Source organism: Cupressus sempervirens, chromosome 4 (genome assembly GCF_028749045.1).
Source record: "Cupressus sempervirens isolate cs-2001-9-10 chromosome 4, ASM2874904v1, whole genome shotgun sequence".
NCBI classification, from domain to species: domain Eukaryota; kingdom Viridiplantae; phylum Streptophyta; class Pinopsida; order Cupressales; family Cupressaceae; genus Cupressus; species Cupressus sempervirens.
Window position 1 is genome coordinate 403,778,001 of NC_143121.1, and position 7,949 is coordinate 403,785,949.

Here is a 7,949-nt window from a genome sequence, read left to right on the forward strand (position 1 = left end):
GGTGGAGGATTTTATTTTCTTTACCTCTAGCCTGGTATGTGCTTCCTTGGTTTCCTCTTCCTCCTTAGCACCTTCTACCTCTTCTACATCTTCTCCCATTCCTTGGGTCAATGCAAGTGGCCCTTGATTCTTCTCTTCTTCATCTTCTTCATCTTCTTCACCTTCTACAATGCCTTCACCAAGTCTAGCCTTTAGCTTCTTCAATAGTTTTTCTTTCTTTTTCAAAACTAAAGTTGTTTTTAGTTCCATGTCCACCTTGGATCTTACAATTCCATAAGTGCCAAAGGGTTGAGCACTTTTATCAATATCTTATGTTAGTAATTTTGCAATTTTTGCTAATGCCTCATCAATATTTATTTCATATCCAAGTGGCCTTAGCCATCTCACCCTTGGTACTATTGCTTGGATGTATGTGAAATAAATGTCAACTAAGAAGAAAATGTCATTAATATGTTGTTCAACAAGAGAGATAGGTATCCTAAGTCTTTGTTTCATTGACTTCTTAAAGTCTTCAAAGTAGCTGGTCATTATGGTTTCAAAATTTTCCCCCATGTGTTCTATGTATTCATTCACCTGTACTATTATTGACCTACTTGTTCTCTCGCTTACCTTTCCAAAGGAAGGAAATTCATTCTATACATAAAAGAATATGCATATCAATATTGCTTCAAATTTGCATTGGGCTTCCTTGGACCTTCTTATGGCTCCTAAATTCTCCATAATCTATTGTAGTTGCAGTTTAGCTAGATCATAAGTATGATCCTTCTTAACAATTTGGTATCCTATGTCTACTGCAATACAAGGTACACTATTAAGTCAGCTTGACTGATAGAATTTATGAGATATGACCCTAATAGCAAATTCTACAAGAGTATCTTTGATGGTGTCAATAGTCATCCCTCTCTTGTTCCACTTTTCCCCAGTGTTCTTCTCTATGGCTTCTTTAGAGTCACTTCTTAGGGTCTTTGGTTGTTCTAGGATTGGATACCTAGTCACTCTATGTATAATTCTTTTAGACAATTTAATTGGTCCATCTTCCAACCATAGGCATCCATCATGGATTCTACTCAACACAATTATTACCCATTCCATTTTGAATATAGTAGAGAAATCTAGAGCATGGGTTAAGCCCTTCCTCTTAACAATTTGAAACTCTTCTTTCAAAATCTCATTCTCACACATTTTATTGTATGTTTCCCTAATCTCCATATCACCAATAGATCCAATTTTGTAGTTATAACATCTTCTAACATCTTGCATCATCACAACTTTAGGTGGAATCATAGATAAAGCTCTTGCAGAATTGTTCTTATAAGCAACTTTGGGAATTGGTCTAAAATTGGGTTGTTTCACTTCATTACTAACCAACTGAACTTCAAATGGCTCCTTGTACTAGGTTTTTCTAGAGCTACATACCATTTCTTCAAACTAGGGTTTCAAGATGTAAAAATTGTTTAACTATGCAACTCGACACTAGTGTAAATACCTTGAATCGATGAAAAGATGTTGAATCTTGGCTTGAATCTTCACAAAATCTTCAATCTCTACTTGGAAATTTTTTTTACACTCTTCTTTCTCTTGCTTTGTGTTCATGAAGATGAAAAATGATTGAAAACTTGACCTAATACCCTTCATTTCATATCATTTAATGCTTAGTGCATATACAATTTTCCACTCAGCTCCTTATGCAATTTTGTTTCTCTTGACTTCCATAGATTTTCCAACACTTGGCATACACTAGAGTTTGCCTTACTCAACTTCCACTACTAACTCGGCTTCTAAAGTAAACTTTCCTTACTCGGCAACAATGTGAAAATTTTGAAGATTTAACTTTGCATCTTTATTCATGTTGATCTATCTTTTTCAGTACTAATTCAGTCTTGGAACTAATGTATGATAAAACATTTAAATATTAGTCCCACATACCTTCTTCTCCTTAGTTGGATGATGTGTGACCACTTGACCTTTTAGGTGAAGCAATCCCTCCATTAGATGTGCTACTTCCATCTTTTCTTTTCCGTGTTCTATTCATTTCTCCTCTAATGTGTTCAACATCAATTTTTCCTTTTCCTTTGTTGAACTCTGAATTGGGTGCCTTTGACCTAGTTGGGCAATACTTACTGATGTGTCTAGTCTTTTGATAGTTGAAACAAGTGGTTTGACTCAACCATCTATTGTATTTTCCACTAAAGTGTGTCCTTATGTAGTTCTTAAGGATGTGTCCATATTCTTGACAATAGTGACAGCTTTTCCTAGTGTTGTAGTCCCAATTGTAGTGATGTCCATGATTATTTGTCTTTGCTGGTTGATTTGGTGTCCACATAGGCTTTGATATGCATTCAAAGGCTCTATGTCCACATTTCTTGCAATTGTAGCAGTAACCTTCAACTCTTGGTGTCCTAATGGTTCTAGTCCTACAGTCATATGCCTGATGACCTTGCTTATTGCACTTGTGACAATGACCCATGTTTTTAGGTTTGGCATGCTAATTGGAATTCTTGTTCCTACATACATTAGAGGTATGTCCCTTTTTACCACAAAAATGACAAGTAGGTTTTATGTTCTTACCTTTGTTATTTCTTTCTTCTGCAATCTTTGATGACTCTCCTTTTTTAGTGTTGGTGTATCCTAGTCCTGAAGTGTCATTGTTGGATCTTGATGATTTTAGTAGCTATTCAAAGTACTTGATGGCTTCATTAGGTTTGTTGAAGTTTTCTATAAAAAAAAATTATCTTCTCAAGTAATTTTGTATTTGTTCATTTTGCATCTTTAGTGTGGAGATCTCAATATCCTTGACATTTAGTTCATGATGGGCATTCATCATTTGACTCAGGGTGTCTATCTACATGTTGGAAATTCTTGCAAGCTCAATTAACTTTTCCTCTAGTCTATTGGCAAGGTTTCTCTTGTAATCTTCCATCATAGCTTTATCTTTAATAGCTCTCTTCCTTTTCTCAGTCACTTCACAAAGCATCATGGTTTGTGCTTCTTGTTCAATCTTGAGGGTCCTAATCTCTTCTACTTGAGCTATATTCTTCTCCATCATGTCTGCAATTGCTACATTGAACTCCTTAGAATATACTTTTGAGGTGTCAATCTCCTTGTACTGTGTGTCATTTTCAACTATGGCAACTTCTTTTCTTCTCTTTAGGGATCTCCTCAATTCTTTCCTAGCTTCTTCCAAAGAATGTAGAATGAGATGTATCTCGATCTCTTGATTCTCTATAATCTTCCCAAGCTTGTAGACCTCCATTTCTAGATCTTTTCTTCAATATGTAAGGCTTCTCCTTGTAAGAACTTGGCTCTAATACCAATTGTTGGAATTTACAAGTGGGAAGAATACTTCTGAGGGGGGGTGAATTAGAAGTACCAAAATTTAAGCTATAAAAGTTTTAACCAAAATTAATAAATGCATGAAGCATATCTAAATAACAAGTAAGTAAAGGCATGCATTAAAATGGACAACACAATATTTTATCACCCATAAACTCTCAAAAATGAGAAGGTAAAACTAGGGTGGGGATGACACCCACAACTTATCACTACAACAATATGTAACTTGTCAAGGTTACAAAGTTTGACCATCATCAAGGGTCTACCCTATGAAAGGCCTACCCTATTAATTTATCTAAAGGATTTACAAAAATTCACTTGGAATGTCACCCTGTTAAAGGATTTTACAAAATGGTTGTTAAACCAACCTATCTTCATAGGATTTTCATTCTCCTAATAAGATGACTAGAAAGTATAGTAGAATGTGTTGACCTAATAACTTACAATCCTCAATTGCTGAAATTAGATCCTTTTTCTATCCATTTTGATCTGATTCTTTGTGATCCAGTATGATTCTATTCGAAGTGGTGATACTTTGTTCTTTAAACTGATTCTACAATGTTGTCCTTCTTCTAAGTCTTTACACCCCTTTCACTTCCTTCAAACTTTGCTAGCATTCTCTCATGAATTCCCATTCACTCTTGTACACTTTCAATTGTGGAGTTTCAACCTCCTTAAAAAGGTTTCATGACTTAGGGTTAGGTATGAATCTACGATTAAGATTCATCCATGTTTCTCGCTCAAATCTTTCCATTTTTATGATTGGTTGCATGTTGATTTCATAGGGAATCAAAAACATTCGTTCTTATCTTTTAACCCTTAGAGATTCATCGTATGTCATCTAAAAAATGGTTTATATCTTAGTTTGTGAGGGCACAAACTCTTATGTTGATTTTGTGTTACTCGACACTTACTGCTTACCGATGCTCAGCACACATAGGAATTTTGTCTTGCTTGGCACCTATAGTTTACTCGGCACATATATTGACTTGGCATCTATTAGTCACTCAAAAGTTGGAACTTGATTGGCACTATCTATTGGGTTGGCATCTAAATTACTCAATAGTTGATGAATTTTTGGCTCAGCATATACTTCAACTCGGCATCTATATTATACTCAGCATTATCTAAGAAAATTTCTTAAGTGTTTTGACACTCAATTATCAAAACCAATCTAAGACCAACATATCATAGCCGAAGAAATCATTAAATACCTAATTTAATTATTTACATCACTCACATTCGCACTAAACATAATGAAGCAAGAATTAATTAAATATCCATAGCATAAAATCCATCACATAATATAATCACAGATATGTCCAAAATACTAGATAACAAGATATCATCATAAACCTACTATCATCTCAAAATGGCATCAACATGCAAATATGATAAACTAAATAGCATAGTAGTATAGCATCTATGATACTAAAATTAAAGTATAACATCTAACCCTTAGGTCATCTTTAAAGTAATAGAACAAAAGTACAAGAATCTCTCAAATCAAAATATAACAAGATTCAGATTGCAACAATGGGAGGCACTAAAAATCAATTCATTACATGACTTACCCAAAAATCCTTAAAAAAAACTACCCACAATTCATCTAGAGAATCACAAATAGTAGAAGATCGTATTTAAAATTTTCAAGGAAATCTGCAATCAAAACCAAATTCAGCATATGGATGTGGTCTATCACCTTTTCCCTTATACTTTGGGGGAAACATCATTCAATTGGTACCTCGATTTGCCACCAATATCAATAAGGGATTGGAACTCTTTTGAGAGTGAGTTTTTGCAACAATTCAAGATATATATTGATCCAGCTATCCTACATCATTAGTCCATCTCAATTAAGAGGAATGCCTATGAGACTATTTCACAATTTAACCATCACTTCTATAGGATGTATCAAAGAATGGAGTTTCCTTACACTATACCATAAGAGGTTATCCTAAGATCTATTTGAAAACAATGGATTTATTAACTTCTATTTTTTTAAGAAGGCTCCCACCTAGAGATTTTGATACCATTGAAAAGGTCTTCAAAGAGGTTGTTACATTCATGAAACAAGTTAATGTTGCTCCAATGCCAATAATTACATATCCAAGGTATGAGCCCCAAAAGATTGTATTATTTGAGCAAACGATTTCTCCACCTGCTAAACTTGAGAAAAATATGGCTAGTGAGGTTAAGGCCATGAAGAAGATGATGTCTCTTTTATCCAATGAATTCATTAGAATAAAGTTGAATTCCTCAAGAAATCAAGGAAATCATCTAAGACAACTTGTTGCCTAGAACAATTATTCTCAAAACCTAAGTAGAAATTTTGGTCCCTATGTTAACATCAACAATGAGAATAATGGTAATATAGGTATGAGTCCAATTGAAGATAGATATGGGTACAATGATGTTTTGGATCAGCCTCCCCAAATCATGGAGGAATAAACTTTTCAGTTTAGTTCAATGTTGTTTGAATCATATGATAAATCTCTAGGAGAACAAAATGATGAACATGATCGAGAGGAATTTGTGTTCTCATTCAATGAAGAGAAAGAGAGTGGACCCTCTGGGATACCTATTTGTTGTAGCAATAATATGAACACACAAAGTTTGAAACACAGAGAAGATTCTCTAATGGATGATGTCTCTCTCTGGTTGCATCCTACTCCTCTAGATATGAAGGTATATAACACTCCAATGCATTATGAGGCTCCAATCAACATTACCCCAATAGTTTAGAAGGAATTACATGTAAACGATGAGGTTTTCAAAGGTTTTATGGATAACATAACAAAAAATTGAAGAATCTTGGAGAAGATCATAATCCAAACATCCTTTGTTTCCTAACTATTGTCTCATGCATGAAAGGAATCATTCAAAGTTATAATGTGCTAGTTTCCAAGATACAATATCTAATGTGTTAGCTCAAATAGATTAGCCTGTTGAAATCATCGAAAGTAATGAAACTATTTCAAGTTTTGATATTCCAAAAAGTGTGGATATCCCAAGAAATTTTGAGGATGCAACAAACTTTGAAGTTTCAAAACTCCATGGAGTTGCAAAAATTCTAAAAGTTACAAAAAGTGATGGAAATGCAGAAGATTTTGAGGTTGCTAAGATTTTTGAATCAAGAAGTCATCAAGACAAAGATACTAATTCTTTCTACTATGATATTGATTCCCCATTAGATAATGATAAGATACCTCCCTTAGAAAGAGATATGTTATTAGAAGAGATAGATAGAGTGCTTAATTTGGTCTCCAGGTTGACTGAGGAAATGTCTATTTGTGGGTATTCTACCCATATATCAGACCATGCAATAAACAAGTCATGTAGAATCCATCCATTTGGGTTCCATTCAAAAGTAAGTTGTCCTAATTTCTTGTTAGCTTGGGAGATTTCAATGGAGGGTAAGTATGTTTTTGAATATGCTACTTTGGGATTTGAGGGAAACAACACCTTGATTAATAATATAATAAACCCTATAATTATAAAGGAAGGCTAATGATTGATTTTTCTAGTCGCAAGGATCCTAAAGGTGACAATTCATGGTTTAATGCTAATGGTAGTGATAATGAGGACCATAAAAATAATGTTCTATCTTTTGGGTCTTGTTTTGATAGCTATATTACATCATCGATGCTAGTGTTTCCATGTGTGTGCAGAGTTGTGTACCATGACATAAGAACACTAGAAGGAGAAATTATAATGTGTGAGTGTACCCTATGGTGGGGGACTTGTTAGATCAAGTGATATCTTCCCATTATCCTTCTCAGTTTGATGATTTTCTATATGAATATGATGTTAAAGATAAGAGAACTTGTTTGTGGATTAATCATGGCCATGGAGAGTTATCACAACCTCTAATTTTCTATGATTACCCAGAATTTGAACCAAGATTGTCCAAATTTTATTTTTCTAAGTAAAAATAAAAGTCAACATTTTTTAGAACTATATGGGTTGGGTTATTACTATTACATAGTAATAAATCTACTAACAACCACCCCACATTCTTATTATTCAAGGTTTTATGTATATATGTTTTTGTTTTTATTTATTTTATTTATTTAGAATAGTTAGGTATTAGTTTTATTTGTGTGGAGTTCTTTTTTGTTTGGGTTTATTCACATTTTGGTTTTTTTTTTTTTTTAGTTTAAGTTGGGAAGTCAATGTCTTTTGTCAAGGTTATTCCCAACATGTGCTCCATCCCAAATAGTTTCGCCCTTAGGGAAGAGGTATTTCTTTGTCAAAGCATTCACATAATTTTGTTTCTTGTACTAACTGAAAACAAGTGTTTCTTGTAGTTGTAGAGGAATTCTTATCTTAAAATCAGAATCGACGAATGATAGGTCTCAACACTTTACAAGTTATAATTTTGATTATCTAGGTGTTTTTTGAATCTAGATTGATAGTAGCAAGGGATAATTCAAAACTTACCAATTTAGACAAAGGGTCTCTTTAAAGGACTACTAAGATCACTATTTGGCATGAGAGTTTCATAAAAGTTCATCAAAAGAGGAATGCAAGAGTTATCAACTGAAGTACAAGTCTAGAAAATAACACCAATGCCTTGGCCACATAGTCTAAGTGTGGTCAGGGTAGAAAAGAAA